We start from the raw sequence: 20,125 nt of genomic DNA, 5'->3' as shown, positions 1-20,125 counted from the left end.
TCATAGTATTATAGTCATTTTTATTACTGAAGGTTGGTGGTACTGTCCCATCCCCACTTTCTGTCATGATTCCAGTTATTTGAGCTTCCTCTTATTCTCTGTTGATCTTTTAAAAAAACAAACTCTTGCTTTTATGTACTTCACTATTTTCCCAGTCTCTCTGCATTTGTTTACACTCTAGTCTTTATTATTTTCTTCCTTCTGTTTGTTATGGGTTTATTTTTCTGTTTTCTAGCTTCTTCTTTTTCTTCTTTAATTTCTTAAGGTTACTGATCTGAGCTGTTTTCTCTCTGTTAACACAGGCACTAACAGTTGTAAATTTCCCTCTAAACACTACTTTAGTTGTATCCCACAGCTTCTGTATTTGCGAATTTTTTGTTTTGTTTGCATTCATCTCAAAAGTATTTTCTAACTCCTCATGTACTTTCTTCTTTGATCCACTAGGTATTTAGGAGTTGCTGAGATTTCCTTATATAATATATTCTAGATAGTCTAGATGTAAGTCCCTGCTAGACATGTTGTTCACAAATATTTTCTTCAAGTCTGTAACCTGTCTTCTTAAAAATTCTTTTCACAGATTCTATGATAGAGCCAAAGCTTTTAATTTTTGATGAAGTCTAATTTATCCTATTTTTTCCCCCCTATATGGGTCATGCTTTAGGTGCCATGTGTAAGAATTCTTCACCAGACTTCCTTGGCGGTGCAGTGGATAGGAATCCACCTTTCAAGGCAGGGGACACAGGTTCAATCCCTGGTCTGGAAAGATCCCACATGCTGAGAAGCAACTAAGTCAGTGGGCCACAACCACCGAGACAGCGCTCTGGAGCTCGTAAGCCGTAGTTACTGAGCCCACATGCCACAACTACTGAAGCCTTCACTTTAGAGAGTCTGTGCTCTGCAACCAGAGAAGCCACCACAATGAGAAGCAATGAGAAGCTCGTGCAAAGAGTAGCTCCTGCTTGCTGCAACTAGAGAAAGTCCATGCAAAGCAACGAAGACCCAGCACAGCCAAAAAAATTAAAATGCTACAATAGATAAAAAATACATTTTTAAAAAAGAATTCTTCACCAAGCCTTACTTCTGAAATTTTTCTCTGGTGTTTCTTCCTAAAATATTTAATTGTTGTGTATTAGTGGCTCAGTGGTGTTTGATTCTCTGTGACTCTCTACAGTCCATGGACTGTAGCCCACCAGGCTTCTCTGCCCATGGAATTCTTTAGCCATTTCCTTCTCCAGGGGATCTTCTGGAACCAGGGATCAAACCTGGGTCTCCTGCATTGCAGGCCCTTCTTTACTGTCTGAACCCACCTTAAATCTATGAAACATTTGAGTTACTTTTTGTGTGAGATGTGAGGTTAGGTTTGCATTTTGTTTTTCCCTGTGGATAACCAATTGTTGCAACACTAAATGTTAAAAAGACTACCTTTCCTCCAATGAACTGCTTTGGCACCTGTCTTAGCCCTCTGGGCTGTTACCACAGAAATAGCATACACTGGGTGGCTTAAACAATAAATATTTACTCTTCACACTTCTGGAGTCTAGGCAGTCCAAGTCAAGGCACTGGCAGGTTGCGTTTCTGATGAGGGCCCATTTCCTGGTTCACAGACGGCCGTCTTCTCACCGTGCCTTCACATGGCAGAAAAGGGAGTGAGACCTCTCTGCGGTCTCATTTACCAGGGCAGGTAATCCCATTCATGAGGACTCCACCCTCACGACTTAATTATCCCCCAAAAGGCTATGACTTCCTAATTTAATCACACTGAGGGTTTCAACATAAGAACTTTTGACTGAACTTCAGTCAAAAAGCAACTGGCTGTACTTGTGTGAGTCTATTTCTAGGTTTTCTGAACTGTACCACTGATCTACGTGTCTATCCCTCCCTCAATACCACATGGTCTTGATGACTGTAGCTCTAAAGTCTTGAAATGGGTAAAGAGATTCCTCTCATTTTATTCTTCTTCAAAATTGTTTTACCTTTTCTAATTTCTTTGCCTTTCCATATAGATATTAAAGTAATCTTGTCTACATCTAAAAAAAACTTGCTAGAATTTTGATAGGAATTACAATAAACTTGCATTATCAATTTTGAGAAGAATTGATATTGCCACTATGTTTAGTCTTCCAATCTATGAACAAAATATCTCTATTTATTTAATCTCTGATTTTTTTTTTCCCTTGGCAGCACTGCAGCTTATGGGATCTTAGTTCCCCGACCAGAGATCGAACTCACGTCCCCTGCAACGGAAGCATAGAGTCCTAACCACTCACAGGAACTCCCTCTTTAATCATTACTGTATTACTTTAATCATTACTGTATTACTTTAATCATTACTGCTTTTAGCATATAAGTGCTGTACATGTTTTGTTAGATTTACACCCAATTTCTTTGACTGGTTCTGTTTTCAATTTCAGTTTCCCCGTGTTAATCGCTAGTACAAAGAAATATAACTGATTTCAATATGTTGCTCTTGTATCCTGCATTTGTGCTGAACTCAATAATTAGTTCCACAGTCTTTTTTGTACATTCCTTGGGATTTTCTAAGTAGAATATCATGTCAACTGTGTAAGAAACATCTTTCTTTCTTCCTATAATGTCCACACACACTTTTACTGCACTCCATCTCCACTCCTTCTGAGACTTTGATAACATGAAAGACAAACGTTTTCTTACTGTCCCATGGGCCCCTGAAGATCTCTTCATTTTTCTTCAGTTTATTTTAAAAACCTGTTGTTCAAATACATAGGTTTTACCCTTCTACCTTCAAGTTAACTGACTTCTTAATATATCTCTTAATATATGTCACTGAGTCCACTCAATGAATTTTAAATATAGTTTCAGTTATAAAACTTCCAATTTAAATGTCTATCTTTCCATTTGTTTCAGAAATGTTCACCCTCAAGGAATAACGTGGTAGTCCAGAGGTAAAGAATCCACCTGCAAATGCAGGAGGCACGGGTTCAACCCCTGGTCCAGTAAGATCCCAAAAGCTGAGGAGCAACTAAGCCCATGTGCCACAACTACGGAGTCTGTGCTCCAGAGCGTGGGAGCCGCAATGCCTGAAACCTGCACACTACAGACCTGTGCTCCGCTACGAGAGAAGCCACTGCGATGCGAACCCCATGCACCACAACTAGCGCGCAGCCTCCACCTGCCGCAGCTAGAGAAGAGCCCGTGCAGCAGCAAAGACAGCTCAGTTCAGTTCAGTCGCTCAGTCGTGTCCGACTCTGCGACCCCATGAACCGCAGCACGCCAGGCCTCCCTGTCCATCAACAACTCCCAGAGTCCACCCAAACCCATGTCCATCGAGTCGGTGATGCCATCCAACCATCTCATCCTCTGCTGTCCCCTTCTCCTCCTGCCCTCAATCTTTCCCAGCATCATGGTCTTTTCCAATGAGTCAGCTCTTCACATCAGGTGGCCAAAGTATTGGAGTTTCAGTTTCAACATCAGTCCTTCCAATGAACACCCAGGACTGATTTCCTTTAGGATGGACTGGCTGGATCTCCTTGCAGTCCAAGGGACTCTCAAGAGTCTTCTCCAACACCACAGTTCAAAAGCATCAGTTCTGCGGCGCTCAGCTTTCTTTATAGTCCAACTCTCTCATCCATACATGACCACTGGAAAAACCATAGCCTTGACTGGACGGACCTTTAAAGCATGGCCAAATATAAACAAACTTAAAAAAAAATGTGCACCCTGAATTATTAGAGCCAGGTTTTAACTAATAATTTTAGTTTAAATTCTTTCCTGATTCCAACATCTCTGTTATGTCATGGTGGCCATCTGTTGACTGTCTTTTCCCCTTAGGAGATGGTAAGATTTTCCTGATTGTTTACATGTGGAGTAACTTTGAATGTCTGGATACTATGCTATGTTATTCTGGATCTTGTTCAAGTGCAATAGAAAGTGGTTCTTGTTTTTTTTTATAGTTTGTAATTGGACGATATTTGCTTTACAATATTGTATTGGTTTCTGCCATTATCAACATGAATCAGCCAAAGGTATACATATGCCCCCCCCGAACCTCCTCCCACCTCCTACCCCAGCCCACCCCTCCAGGTTGTCACAGAGTCCCTGATTTGAGCTCCCTACCTCATACAGCAAATTTCCACTAGCTATCTATTTCACATATTGCAATGTATATGCTTCCATGCTGCTCTCTCAATTCATCCCACCCTCTCCTTCCCCAACTGGGTCCACACAAGTCTGTTCTCCATGTCTGCACATCCACTGCTGCCCTGCAAATAGGTTCATCAGTACCATCTTTCTAGATTCCATATATATGCATTGACATATGGTATTTGTCTTTCTCTGACCTATCTCACTATGTGTAACAGGTTTCAGGTCCCTCCACTTCATTAAGACTGACTCAAATGTGTTCTTTTTTATGGCTGAGTAACATTTCATTGTATACATGTACCACAGCTTCTTTGTCCACTCACCTGTCAATCGACATCTAGGTGTTCCCATGTTCTAGCTATTGTAAACAGTGCCGCGGCAATCACTGGGGTACATGTGTCTCTTTCAATTATGGTTTTCTCAGGGTATATGCCCAGTAGTGGGATTGTTGGGTCATATGGTAGTTCTATTCCTAGTTTTTTTAAGGAAAAAAGTACGAAACACTTCAGGAATTTGCGTGTCATCCTTGTACAGGGGCCATGCTAATTTTCTCTGCATTGTTCCGATTTCAGTATGTGTGCTGCTGAAGTGAGTGCACATTTTTGTTTTAGCAGCAATCTCCCTGATTAGGTCCAATCCACAAATTCCTATCCACTCTCTCTGGGCTGTGGTTCCAACATCAGATCATTTTAAAGCCCCTGCAGTACCATTCTGACTTGCCTCAAGCATATTGTGCAGACTCTGGCACATGACTTGGACAGCAGCCTAGCCTTTGGTGTGCTGTTTAGGGTCAAATGCACAGATAATATTTAGGAGAACCCGGAGTTCATACACAGTATTACGGGTTCACTTTGTTGAGTTCCTTCCTCTTTACAGGGCTTCCCTGACAGCTCAGCTGGTAAAGAATTGCCTGCAATGCAAGAGACCCCGGCTTGCTTCCTGGGTCGGGAAGATCTGGAGAAGGGATAGGCTACCCACTCCAGTATTCTTGGGCTTCCCTTGTGGCTCAGCTGGTAAAGAATCCGCCTGCAATGAGGGAGACCTGGGTTCGATCCCTGGGTTGGGAAGATCCCCTGGAGAGGGTAAAGGCTACCCGTTCCAGTATTCTGGCCTGGAGAATTCCAGGGACTGTACAGTCCATGGGGTTGCAAAGAGTCGGAAACAACTGAGCAACTTTCACTTTCCTCTTTACAATCTTTCCAAGACATTCCAGCTCCCAGAGGACCTTTCGTGGGTCTACTGGCAAGAAAGGAAATAATTTCATTTCTTTCTACTGCTGAGCACCTCCCACAACTGTAACTGCTTCCCAGGTCAAGCAGTAAGAATTGAGAACAAAATCAGCAAACTTCTCCATGTTCTTGAGACCATAATTCCTATAAATAAAAGGATTCCTCTCCCTGCTGGCTGCCGATGTCACTATTGCCTTCACCACCACAAAATTTCATGGGGGTCAAGAGCAGGAGAAAATGGAGGGGAAAAAAAACAAACAAGACACAAGATTTTCTTCCTGCATCCTTACCCTCCAATCTCTTAAGAAGTCCCTTTCTCACTCCTCAGACTAGAAAAACAGGCTTCTCTTGGACTTCTGTCTATACTTAGTGTGTCCAGTTCCAGGTTCTGGGTTACCTTTGAGTCCATGCTAGAAGACACTCTATGGAGAGGAAAAACAAAAACAAGTTTCCTTTCCAACCGGTGGTCCATGCAATCGGCCCTAGTCATTTAATTGCATTTAGCCAGAAGGACTTCCCAGGTGATGCTAGTGGTGAAGAACCTGACTGCCAATGCAGGAGATGTAAGAGATACAAAGAATGCGCTTCCCTGGTAGCTCAGCTGGTAAAGAATTTACCTGCAATGCAGGAGACCCTTGTTCAATTCCTGGGTCGGGAAGTTCACCTGGAGAAGAGATAGGCTACCAATTCTAGTTTTTTGGGCTTCCCTGGTAGCTCAGATGGTAAAGAATCGTCTGTAATGCGGGAGACCTGGGTTCGATCCCTGGGCTGGGAAGATCCCCTGCAGGAGGGCACAGGAACCCACTGCAGTATTCTTGCTTGGAGAATCTCACAGACAGAGGAGCGTGGCGGGCTACAGTCCACAGGCCCGCATGGTTTCAGGCACACTGAAGCTACTTAGCACACATGCAGCCAGAGGCAGAGGGGACTGTGTGCTTACTATATGCTGACCAAAATCAGGACCCTTACATTTTAACTTGTTTGTTTTATTTTAAGGCCATGCCACGCAGACTTAATTCCCAACCAGGGATCAAACCCATGCACCCTCCATGGGGAGCATGGAGAGTTAACCACTGAACTGCCAGGGAAACCCCAGAACCCTTACATTTTTAACATAAAAATCTTAAATTTCTGGGTACCTTGCCATTAATGAAACCTTCCATATTATGGCCTTTGGCATGATTTTGTCAATCATATCGTTAATCCCATTGTGAGAAGCATGGCCTTACTGTGTTTAGCAACTTTTCTAAAGAGAATATGTACTTTTCCAATCAGAAAAAAATTTAAGTAAAGGATATAGGCAAAAGACGCACAACAGGACTTCCCAGGTGGTCCAGTTGTTAGAAGACTCCGCAATTCCAATGCAGGGGGGCATGGGTTCTATCCCTGGTTGGGGAAGTTCCACATGCCATGTGGTCAAAAAAAAGCACAACGAGAGAATGGAAGGAAATGCTGGTAACAGTGGTTGTTTTTCTTCATGTGATATTCTTACATGCAGAGGCAGTTTAAGTCAACTTTCTGTACTTTTAACCTTTTTATAACGACTATTGAGTCAACATTGAGTACACTTTCAAAGTTTAGCATAAAATATTACAGAAAAGCACACAGATTATAAGCACACAGCTCCATGAAAGTAAACACAGCCATTTGATCTATCAATCAAGAATGAGAGTATCACCCCCAACTTACCTTTTATGAGCTGCAATGGCAATTACTTCTCAATTATAAAAGTGGTATATATGGGCTTCTATCAGATAGTACCAGAAGGTAGTTCTGATTTTAGTTATTTTAATGCTTATTATCTTCATAGATTGTCAAGATATGTAATATTCACTTTTACAACTCATACAAAATCTTCCATATGTTTTCTACAGGTTGATTCTAAAACTTGATAACCATTAAAAAAGCATTTGGAGTAGCTGATAATGAAATTTTCATTTACTGAGAAATCTCTAGCAGGGCTGACAGAAGTTGTATCTCTCCTGAAGCCTGGAAGAGATGATGGCTTCCAGTGCAAAGACAGCAATATGAGACTTCACGGAATACAAAAACTCCATGAAGCATGGCACCAAAGGAACACAGTAATTCTTCAATTACTGACCCCAAAGAAATGGCGATCTGCAATCTGCCCAACAGAAGATTCAAAGTATTTGTTTTAACGATATCCTCAATGAGCTGCAAGAAAACAGACAATTCAGTGAAGTCAGAAAAATAATACATGAACAAAATTGTTGGTCACTCAGTTGTGTCCAACTCTTAGTGACCCAATGGACTGCAGCCCGCCAGGCTCCTCTGTCCGTGGGATTTCCCAGGCAAGAATACTGGAGTGGGTTGCCACTTCCTTCTCCAGGGGATCCTCTTGACCCAGGGACAGAACCCAGGTCTCTGGCATTGCAGATGAGTTCTTTACCATCTGAGCCACCAAGGAAGTCACATGAACAAAAGGAAAAATTTAACAGAGAGACATAAATCATAAAAGAACCAAACACAAATCATGGTGCTGAAAACTGAAATGAATGAAATGAAAATGCACTAGAAAGTATTAATAACAGACTTAATCAAGCAGAAGAAAAAAATCCATGAGGTCAATGACAGATCATTTGAAATTATCCAGGTTAAGGTGAATGAAGAGAAAATAGGAAAAAGTGAAGAAAGCCTTCATAAATTACGGGGTATGAAGAAAAATAACCTAAGCACTGTTGGAGTCCCCAAAGGAAAAAGAGGAGAAAGGGGCAGAAAACTTATTTAAAGAAATAATAGCTGAGATCTTCCCAATCTGTGAAGAGATTGAGACATCCAAGTTTTTAATAGGTCCCCCAAAAGATCTCAATACACACCATAATGAAATCACCTAAAATCAAAGACAAAGAGAATTTTAAAAGTGACAAGAGAAAAAAATTCCTCACATACAAGGAAACTCCCATAAGGCTACCAGTGGATTTCTCACATATTGCAGGCCAGGAGAGAATGAAATGATTTATTCAAAGTGCTGCCAAAAAAAAAAAAAAAAAAAGGAAATCTGCCAACCTATATCCAGAAAAGCTGAAAACTCTAATTTGAAAAGACAGATGCACCCTAATGTTCTCAGCAGTACTATGTACAACAGATAAGTACCCCTCAAAAGATGAATGGATAAAGAACACGTGTTCTTTATGTGATACACACATACCCCCACACACATACATACAATAGGATATTTCTCAGCCATTAAAAAAAGAAATATTGCCATTTGCAGCAACATGGATGAACTTAGAGTACATCACACCAAGTGAAGACAAAGACAAGTATTATATAATACCACTTAAATGTGAAATCTAAAAAATAATACAAATCATCTACAAAAACAGGATCACAAAGCAGGTCTTGGTAAATTTAAGAAAGCTGAAATTATATCAAGCATCTTTTCCAACCACAACACTATGAGAGAAGAAATAAACTACAAGAAAAACAACTACAAAACACACAAACACGTGGAAGACAACATGCTGCTACACAGCAGTGGATCACCGAAGGAATCAAAGAGGAAGTCAAAAAACACCCAGTGATTGATGAAAACAAAGGCACAACGATCCAAAACCTATAGGATACAGCCAAAGCAAACCTAAAGGAGAATTTTATAGCAACACAAGCTTATTTCAGGGAAAAAAATCTTAAATAAACAATCTAAACTTACACCAAAAGCAACTAGAGAAAGAACAAAACCTAAAGTTAGTAGAAGGAAAGAAATCATAAAGATCACAGCAGAAATAAATGATATAAAGTAAAGCAACTATATTCCAATAAAAATTAACAAAATAAAGAAATGATATAGAGGAGGAATATAATATCAAAGGTCAATGATACTAAAAGCTGATTCTTTGAAAAGATAACAAAACTGATAAACCTTTAGACAGACTCTTCAAGAAAAAAAGGGAAATGACTCAAATCAAAATCAGAAATGAAAAGGAAGTTACAACTGACAACACAGAAATACAAAGAATCATAAGAGACTATTACATTTTTGTAAAATATTAATGTTCAGGTATTGCTTTTTTTCTCCAGAGCTCCAGAAATGTTTCTAGTGAGCAGCCATGCTTAAAAGCAACTGGACTATATGATGATCTTTTACTTTCATCTGGTTTGTTCCACTTTTTCTATTTCATATTCACAGGGCTTCCATTTCCTTTAGTTTTCTAATTTCTCCATCCCTTCTTTTTTTTAATGTTCTTTCTCAAGCCTTTACGAAGCATAGTATATACATATATATATAAATAGCATGTATAATATATATTTTAGAAAACTAATGAATTTTTGCCTAACTAAAGAATTTATGACATTTTGATTCCACTTGTTTGACCCAGTATGAATAGAATGCTAGATTTCTTAATTTAAAAAAATAGATATGCAGCAAGAAACAAAAGTTTACCATATAGCACTGGGAACTATAGTTAATATCTTTAATAACCTATAATGGAAAATAATCTGAAAAATAATATATGTATATATGTGTAACTAAATCACTTTGCTGTGTACCTAAAACATTGTAAGGCAACTATACTTTAATAACATATATATTTAAAAAATAGACTATTATAGCAACTGTACACCAATGAAAAGGACAACTTGGAAGAAATGGAGAAATTCTTAGGTAAAATTTCCTAAGACTGAAACAGGAAGAACCAGAAAATATGAACAGACCAATCACAAGTACTGAATTCAAAACTGTGATTAAAACACTCCCAATAGGACTTCCCTGGTGGTCCCGTGGTTAAGAATTCACCGGTCAATGCAGGGGACACAGGTTCCATCCCTGGTCCAGGAAGATTCCACATGCTGCGGGGCAACTAAACCTGTGCTCCACAACTACTGAGCCCGCACGCCTGAGTGCCTGTGCTCTGCAACAAGAGACGCCACCACAATGTGACACAAGGAGAAGCCCATTCACCACGACTGGAAAGTAGCCCTCGCCCTCTACCACTAGAGAAAGCCCATGTGCAGCAACAAAGACCCAGTGCACTCAAAAAAAAGTAATAATGACTACTATTTTAAAAAAATAATAATAAGTAAAAAAGAAAGAGAGAAAGAAAAAAAAAAAAAAAACATGTCTACCTTAAAAAAAAAAAAAGACAACTGTCAACAAACTAAAGTCCAGAACCAGATAGCTACATGGGCAAATTCTGTCAAACATTTAGAGAAGAGCTAACCCTTATCTTTCTGAAACTGTTGCAAAAAACTGCAGAGGAAGGAAATCTTCCAAACTCATTCTGTGAGGCCAACCATTACCCTGATACCAAAACCAGACAAACATACCACACACACACAGAATTAACAGGCCAAGATCACTAATGAACAGACACAGAAATCCTCAACAAAATTCTAGCAGTCCAAATCCAACAGTACATTAAAAACATCATACATCATGATCAAGTGGAATTTATCCCAGGGATGCAAGGATTTTTCAATATCCACAGATCAGTGTGATATACCACATCAACAAATTGAAGACTAAAAACTATATGATCATCTCAATAGATGTAAAGAAAACTTCTGACAAAATACAACATCCATTTACAATAAAAACTTCCCAGAAAATGGGCACAGAGGGAGCCTACCTCAACATAATAAAGTCCACTCATGACAAACCTATAGCTAACATCATACTAAATGGTGAAAAGCCGAAAGCATTTCCTCTAAGATCAGGAACAAGACAAGAATGCCCACTCTCGTTGCTTTTATTCAACAGAGTTTTTGGAGGTCCTAGCCACAGCAATCAGAAAAGACAAAAGAAATAAAAGGTATCCAAATTGGAAAAGGGAAAGAACCAATTAAAGTGTCACTATTTCAGATGACATGATACTATACACAGGAAATTCTAACAACACTACTAAAGCTCATTAATGAATTTGGTAAAGTTGCAGGTTACAAAATTAAAACATAGAAGTCTGCTGAATTTATCTACACTAACAATGAAAGATCAGAAAGAGAAGTTCAAGAAACAACTCCATTTACCATCTTATCAAAAAGAATAAAATACTGTATCTAGGAATAAGGAGACAAAAGACCTGTATTCTGAAAATTATGACACTGATGAAACAAAGTGGAGATGACACAAACAGATGGAAGGATTTATCATGTTCTTGGATTGGAATAATTAATACTGTTAAAATGACATACTACCAAAGGCAATCTGTAGATTCAATGCAACCCCTATCAAATTACCAATGGCACTGTTAATAGAACTAGAACAAAATATCTTAAAATTTGTATGGAGACACAAAATATCCCAATAGCCAAAGCAATCTTGACAAAGAAAAAGGGAGCTGGAGGAAAAGGCCCCCTTTCTTCAGACCACACTACAAAGTTACAATTATCAAAACAATATGGTAGGGGCACAAAAACAAAGACAGATCAAAGGAAGAGGATGGAAAGCCCAGAAATAAACCCATGTACCCAAGGTCAGTTAATCTAAACAAAGGAGGCAAGACTATACAACGGAGGAAAGACAGTCCCATCACTAAATGGTGCTTGGAAAACTGGACAACTCACATGCAAAAAAATAAAATGAAAACATTATTTAATACTATACACAAAAAATATTCAAAATGGGTAAAAGATCTAAATGTGACACTGGAAACTATAAAACTCAGAGGAAAACACAGGCAGAACATTCTCACGACATAATTCTCAGCAATATCTTTTTGATCCGTCTCCCAGAGTAATGGAAATAAAAACAAATATAAACAAATGAGAGCTAATTAAGCTCAAATCTTTTGCATAGCAAAGGAAACGATAAACAAAATTAAAAACAACTCGCATAATGGGAGAAAATATTTGCCAGTGATGTGACCAACAAGGGATTAGTCTCCAAAAATTTACAAACAGCTCATGTGGCTTAGTATCATCAAAAGAAACAACCCAATCAAAAAATAAACAGAAGACCTAAACAAACAATTCTCCAAAGAAGACTTACAGAGGGCCAAGGGGCACATGAAGAGATGTTCAACATTGCTAATTATTACAGAAATGCAAATCAAAACTAAAACAGATATCACTTCACATCAGTCAGAATGGCTATCATCAAAATCCACAAACAATAAATGATGGAGAGGGGGTGGAGAGAAGGGAACCTTCCTACACTGTTGGTGGGAATACAAACTGAAATAGGAACTATGGAAAAAAGAAGTATGGAGATTCTTAAAGAAACTACAAATAGAACTACCATATGATCCTGCAATCCCACTCCTGGGCATGTATCCAGGGAAAACCTGGTCCGAAAAGATACATGCACTCCCAATGTTCTTTTTAGCACTGTTTACAATAGCCAAGACATGGAAGCAAGATCATCAAAAGAAGAATGGATAAAGAAGATATGGTACATATTTACGATGGAATATCACTCAGTCATTAAAAAGGATGAAATAATGCCACTTGCAGCAACATGGATGGACCTGGAGATTGTCATACTAAGTGAAGTAAGTCAGAGTAAGAGAAATATGGTCCGTCAGTTCAGTCGCTCAGTCGTGTCCGACTGTTTGCAACCCCATGAATCGCAGCACACCAGGCCTCCCTGTCCATCACAAACTCCCGGAGTTTACTCAAACTCATGCCCATTGAGTCAGTGATGCCATCCAGCCATCTCATCCTCTGTCGTCCCCTTCTCCTTCTGCCCCCAATCCTTCCCAGCATCAGGGTCTTTTCCAATGAGTCAACTCTTCGCATGAGGTGGCCAAAGCACTGCAGTTTCAGCTTCAGCATCAGTCCTTCCAGTGAACACCCAGGACTGATCTCCTTCAGGATGGACTGGTTGGATCTCCCTGCAGTCCAAGGGACTCTCAAGAGTCTTCTCCAACACCACAGTTCAAAAGTATCAATTCTGTGGTGCTCAGCTTTCTTCATAGTCCAACTCTCACAACCATACATGACCACTGGAAAAACCATAGCCTTGAGCAGATGGACCTTTGTTGGCAAAGTAATGTCTCTGCCTTTTAATATGCTATCCAGGTTGGTCATAACTTTCCTTCCAAGGAGTAAGCGTCTTTAATTTCATGGCTGCAGTCACCATCTGCAGTGATTTTGGAGCACAAAAAAATAAAGTCTGACACTGTTTCCACGGTCTCCCCATCTATTTCCCATGAGGTGATGGGACCAGATGCCATGATCTTAGTTTTCTGAATGTTGAGCTTTAAGCCAACTTTTTCACTCTCCTCTTTCACTTTCATCAAGAGGCTCTTTAGTTCCTCTTCACTTTCTGCCATAAGGATGGTGTCATCTGCATATCTGAGGTTATTGATATTTCTCCTGGCAATCTTGATTCCAGCTTGTGCTTCTTCCAGCCCAGCGTTTCTCATGATGTATTCTGCATATAAGTTAAATAAGCAGGGTGACAATCTACAGCCTTGATGTACTTCTTTTCCTATTTGGAACCAGTCTGTTGTTCCATGTCCAGTTCTAACTGTTGCTTCCTGACCTGCATAGAGGTTTCTCAAGAGGCAGGTCAGATGGTTTGGTATTCCCATCTCCTTCAGAATTTTCCACAGTTTATTGTGATCCACAAGTCAAAGGCTTTGGCGTAGTCAATAAAGCAGAAATAGATGTTCTTCTGGAACTCTCTTGCTTTTTCGAGGATCCAATGGATGTTGGCAATTTGATCTCTGGTTCCTCTGCCTTTTCTAAAACCAGCTTGAACATCTGGAAGTTTACAGTTCACGTATTGCTGAAGCCTGGCTTGGAGAATTTTGAGCATTACTTTACTAGCGTGTGAGATGAGTGCAATTGTGCGGTAGTTTGAGCATTCTTTGGCATTGCCTTTCTTAGGGATTGGAATGAAAACGGGTCCTTTTCCAGTCCTGTGGCCACTGCTGAGTTTTCCAAATTTGCTGGCATATTGAGTGCAGCACTTTCACAGCATCATCTTTCAGGCTTTGAAATAGCTCAACTGGAATTCCATCACATCCACTAGCTTTGTTCGTAGTGATGCTTCCTAAGGCCCATTTGACTTCACATTTCAGGATGTCTGGCTCTAGGTGAGTGATCACACCACTGTCATTATCTGGGTCATGAAGATCTTTTTTGTACAGTTCTTCCGTGTATTCTTACCACCTCTTTTTAATATCTTCGGTTTCTGTTAGGTCCATACCATTTCTGTCCTTTATTGAGCCCATTATTGCATGAAATTGTTCCCTTGGTATCTCTAATTTTCTTGAAGAGATCTCTAGTCTTTCCCATTCTGTTGTTTTCCTCTATTTCTTTGCACTGATCACTGAGGAAACCTTTCTTATCTCCTCTTGGCTATTCTTTGGAACTCTGCATTCAAATGGGAATATCTTTCCTTTTCTCCTTTGCTTTTAGCTTCTCTTCGTTTCACAGCTACTTGTAAGTCCTCCTCAGACAACCATTTTGCCTTTTTGCATTTCTTTTCCATGGGGATGATCTTGATCCCTGTTCTCCTATACAATGTCAAGAACATCTGTCAATAGTTCATCAGGCTGTCTATCAGATCTAGTCCCTTAAATCTATTTCTCACTTCCACTGTATAGTCATAAGGGATTTGATTTAGGTCATACCTGAATGGTCTAGTGGTTATCCCTACTCTCTTCAGTTTAAGTCTGAATTTGGCAATAAGGAGTTCATGATCTGAGCCACAGTCAGCTCCCAGTCTTGTTTTTGCTGATTGTATAGAGCTTCTCCATCTTTGGCTGCAAAGAATATAATCAATCTGATTTCGGTGTTGACCATCTGGTGATGTCCATGTGTAGAGTCTTCTCTTGTGTTGTTGGAAGAGGGTGTTTGCTATGACCAGTGCATTCTCTTGGCAAAACTCTATTAGCCTTTACCCAGCTTCATTCCGTACTCCAAGGCCAAATTTGCCTGTTACTCCAGGTGTTTCTTGACTTTCTACTTTTGCATTCCAGTCCCCTATAATGAAAAGGACATCTTTTTTGGGTGTTAGCTCTAAAAGGTCTTGTAGGTCTTCATAGAACCGTTCAACTTCGGCTTCTTCAGTGTTACTGGTTGGGGCACAGGCTTGGATTACCGTGATATTGAATGGTTTGCCTTGGAAACGAACAGAGATCATTCTGTACTTTTTGAGATTGCATCCAAGTACTGCATTTCGGAGCTACCCCCTCACCCAAGGTCAGAGGTAGCGACCGAGAGCACCAGGCTGTGCTCAGCGCAGGAGCGGCGGCCGAGAGGAGCTTCCCCACCCCAGAGGTCAGCTACCCCACCTCCAAGGAGCGGCTGCTGCGCGGTCGCAGGAGGGCCAAGAGGAGCTACTCCCACGTTCAAGGTCAGGAGGGGCGGCCGTGAGAAGATACCCCTCGTCCAAGGTAAGGAGCAGCTGTGAAGAGATACCCCACGTCTAAGGTAAGAGAAACCCAAGTAAGACGGTAGTTGTTGCGAGAGGGCACCAGAAGGCAGACACACTAAAACCATAATCACAAAAAACTAGCCAACTTGATCACAGGACCACAGTCTTGTCTAACTCAATGAAACTAAGCCATGCCGTGTGGGGCCCACCCAAGATGGTCGGGTCATGGTGGAGAGGTCTGACAGAATATGGTCCACTGGAGAAGGGAATGGCAAACCACTTCAGTATTCTTGCCTTGAGAACCCCATGAACAGTATGAGAAGGCAAAATGATAGGATACCGAAAGAGAAACTCCCCAGGTCGGTAGGTGCCCAATATGCTACTGGAGATCAGTGGAGAAATAACTCCGGAAAGAATGAAAGGATGGAGCCAAAACAAAAACAATGCCCAGTTGTGGATGGGACTGGTGATAGAAGCAAGGTCCGATGCTGTAAAGAGGAATATTGCATAGGAACCTGGAATGTTAGGTCCATGAATCAAGGCAAATTGGAAGTGGTCAAACAGGAGATGGCAAGAGTGAATGTCGACATTCTAGGAATCAGTGAACTAAAATGGACTGGAATGGGTGATTTTAACTCAGATGACCATTATATCCACTACTGTGGGCAGGAATCCCTTAGAAGAAATGGAGTAGCCATCAAAATGGAGTAGTCAACAAAAGAGAAATATGGTATGATACCATTTATATGCAGAATCTTTGAAAAATTGTACAAGTGAACATATTTACAAAACAGAAATAGACTCATAGGCTTAGAGAACAAACTTAGGGTTACCAGAGAGGACAGGTTGTGGGAGGGACAGTTAGGGAGTTTGGGACTGACATGTACACACTGTTATACTGTAAAAGGATAACCAACAAGGACCTACTGTATAGCAAAAGGAACTCTGCTCAATATTATGAAACAACCTAAATGGGAAAATAATTAAAAAGAACAGATACATAAAAAACATTGAATCATCTTGCTGTACACCTGAAACTAACACCACATTGTAAATCAACCATATTTCAGTAAAACAAAACAAAGCAAAAAAAGCTGCCAACCAAGAATACTTTACCTGGCAAATCTATCCTTCAGAAATGAAGGAGAGATAAAGACTCTCCCACACAGGAAACTTCCTGGTGGTCCTGTGGTTAAAAATCCACCTGCCAACACAGGGGACATAGGTTCGATCCTTTGTCCAGAATCTAAGATCCCACATGCCACAGGGCAACTAAGCCTGCAAGCCACAACTACTGAAGCCCATGTGTCCCACAGCCCATGCTCTGCAACAAGAGAAACCACAGCAATGATACGCCCAAGCACGACAACTAGAGTGCAGTACCCCACTGGCCACAACTAGAGAAAGTCTGCTCACAGAAAAGAGTCCAGTGCAGCAAAAAATAAATATATAAATGAAAAAAAAAAAAGATTTTCCAAGTCAAACAAATGTGTAGAGCATTCATCATCACTAGATCTGCCTTACAAGAAATACTAAAAGGAGTTCTTCAAACTGAAATGAGAGGACATCAATAACATGAGAACATAGGGAAATATAAAACACACTGGTGAAGGCAAGCATACAATCAAATTCAAAATACAGCTGGCCCTCTCTATTCAAGAATTCCACATCCACAGACTGAAAGGAATTGACTGAAAATATTTGAGGAAAAAAAATCTCAAAGTTCCAGAAAGTAAACCTTGAATATGCACTACTCCAGCTACAATTTACATAGCGTTTACAACTATGTACATGATATTTATACTGCATTAGGTATTATAAGTAATCTACAGATGACTTAAAGGTTATATGTAAGTACTACTCCATTTTATCCAAGGGACTTAGGCATCCATGGATTCTGGGTATACACAAGGGATGAGGGGTGTCATGGAACCAATCTCCCACATACTGAGGATGACTTTAGTACTGTATTATGCTGGTATGTTATCTCTTAACTCTAATATAAAGGATAAGGCACAGAAGCATTAAAAATCACTATAGCTATAATAATTTCTACATGAATATACAATATAAAAAGATGTAAAGTGTGATATCAAAAACATAAAGTGGAAGAAGAGAGAAAAGCACAGAATTTTTATATGCTATCAAAGTTAAGTTGTTATTAGCTTAAAATTGATTCTTAAAACTGTAAGATGTTTTTTATAACCCTCACAAAAATCACAAAACAGAAAACTAGAGCAGACAGATAAAAGATCAAGATCAAAACACGCCACTAAGGATTCTCCAAAATATTCAAGCAGTTCAGGCAGCTCAATATCTGAAAAACAAACAACCCAATTAAAACATGGGCAGAAGACCTAAACAGACATTTCTCCAAAGAAGACATACAGAAGGCCATGAAACACAAGAAAAAATGTTCACCACTCATTATTAGAGAAACGCAAATCAAAACTACAATGAGGTATCACCTCACACTAGTCAGAATGGCCATATCAAAAAATCTATAAACAATAAATGCTGGAAAGGATGTAGAGAAAAGGGAACGCTCTTGCATAGTTGGTACGAATGTAAACTGATATAGCCACTATGGAGAACAGTGTGGAGATTTATTTAAGAAAAAAATACGAAAAATAAAACTACCAGTAACCCCACTCCTGGGCATATATCCTGAGAAAACCATAACTGAAAAAGACTGAAAAAGACCCTGATGCTCAGTGCAGCAACCGAGATGTCCACCGACAAATGAATGGATGAAGAAGTTGTGATACATATATACAATGGAATATTACTCAGCCATAAAAGTGAACAAAAAATAAACAAAAAGGAATAAATCTGAGTCAGTGTCAGTGAAGTGGATGAACCTAGGGCCTGTTATAAAGAGTAAAGTGAGGGAGGTGGGAGGGGGGATCGGGATGGGGAATACATGTAAATCCATGGCTGATCCATGTCAATGTATGACAAATACCACTACAATACTGTAAAGTAATTAGCCCCCAACTAATAAAAATAAATGGAAAAAAAAAGAGTAAAGTAAGTCAGAAAGAGAAAAACAAATATTGTATAACAATGCATATATACAGAATCTAGAAGGATGGTACTGATGAATCTATGAACAGGGCAACAACAGACACACACACAGAGAAGAGACGTGTGGACACGGAGGGGGAAGGACAGTGGGGACAGACTGAGAGTGGCACTGAAGCATGTACATTAGCATGAGTAAAACAGACAGCTAGTGGGAAACTGCCGTACAACACAGGGAGCTCACCCCGGCGCTCCGTGACAACCTAGAGGGATGGGATGGGGTGGGCGGCGGGAGGGGAGGTCAGGACGGAGGAGGCATATGTATACTTACGGCTAACTCACATTGTTTTATGGCAGAAACCAACACAACATTGTAAAGCAATTACTCTCCAATTGATAAAAACAAACAAAAAAACTGTGTAAAATACAACTCTTTGCTTTACATTGGAGGCTGATTAGATGGATCTGTTTTATTTTTTGTTTTTTTGTGGGAGGTGATAGATATGTATATTATCTTGACTGCAGTGATAGCTTCAGGATGTGTATGTGTGTATATATATATGTTAAATTCATCAAATTGTACTTTAAATATTGTGCAGTTTATTGCATGACAATTTTACCTCAATTAAGGAACTAAAAATACTTTAAAAAATACACCACTAAGGAAAATTTTTGAATTAAAAAAAAAATGATTACCAAGAGAGGAAGAAAGGAACAAAGAACTACAAAACAGTCAGAACATAATAAGATACAACCAGCTGAGCTAACAGAAAAGATCTAGTAAATCCTTGAGTGAGTGAAGTGAGTGAAGTCGCTCAGTCATGTCCAACTCTTTGTGATCCCATGGACTGTAGCCTACCAGGCTCCTCCATCCAAGGAACTTTCCAGGCAAGAGTACTGGAGTGGGTTGCCATTTCCAAATCCTTACCTGTCAATAATTACTTTAAATTTTAATTCCTTAAATCATCCATCTATTCAAAAGGTAGCTGAATGGATTAAAAAAAAAAAAAAGACCCAACTATATGCTTCCCACAAGAGACTCAATTTAGCTTTTTCTTTTTTCATTATCAAGGAGAAACTTTATTAGCACAGGTAACCAAATGACATTTTATATTATCCATTTAAAGAGACTCAATTTAGCTTTAAGGACACAAAAAGACTCAAAGTGAAGGGATGGAAAAAGATATTTCATGCAAATGAAAACCAAAAGAGAGCAGGAATGGCTATACTTATACCAGACAAAAACTTAACAAAAGGGCTTCCCTGGAGGCTCACTGGTAAAGAATCTGCCTGGCAATGCAGGAGACATGGGTTCAATCCCTGATCCAGGAAGATCCCCCATGTCACAGGGCAACTAAGCCCATGAACCACAACTGTTCAGAGCGAGCTCCAGGGCCCGTGCTCTGCAACAAGAGAAGCCACCGCAGGGAGAAGACCATGCACCACGACAAGAGAACAGCGCCCG

The 20,125-nt window shown here is 39.9% G+C and overlaps 1 protein-coding gene and 1 non-coding gene across 3 annotated transcripts in view; both read right to left on the bottom strand.

Moving 5' to 3' along the window:
- Positions 1 to 20,125, bottom strand: part of SCAP (SREBF chaperone) — a 98,327-nt gene that overhangs the window by 51,549 nt on the left and 26,653 nt on the right. The gene's annotated exons all lie outside the window — the stretch shown is intronic.
- Positions 4,609 to 4,717, bottom strand: LOC133046305 (U6 spliceosomal RNA). The gene has a single exon (XR_009690447.1). It is a non-coding gene; the product is annotated as a U6 spliceosomal RNA (small nuclear RNA).

The sequence above is a fragment of the Dama dama genome, chromosome 24 (genome assembly GCF_033118175.1).
Source record: "Dama dama isolate Ldn47 chromosome 24, ASM3311817v1, whole genome shotgun sequence".
In the NCBI taxonomy this organism is placed as follows: domain Eukaryota; kingdom Metazoa; phylum Chordata; class Mammalia; order Artiodactyla; family Cervidae; genus Dama; species Dama dama.
The sequence above is the reverse complement of the archived record's forward strand: the minus strand, read 5'-3'. Positions and strand labels throughout refer to the sequence as shown.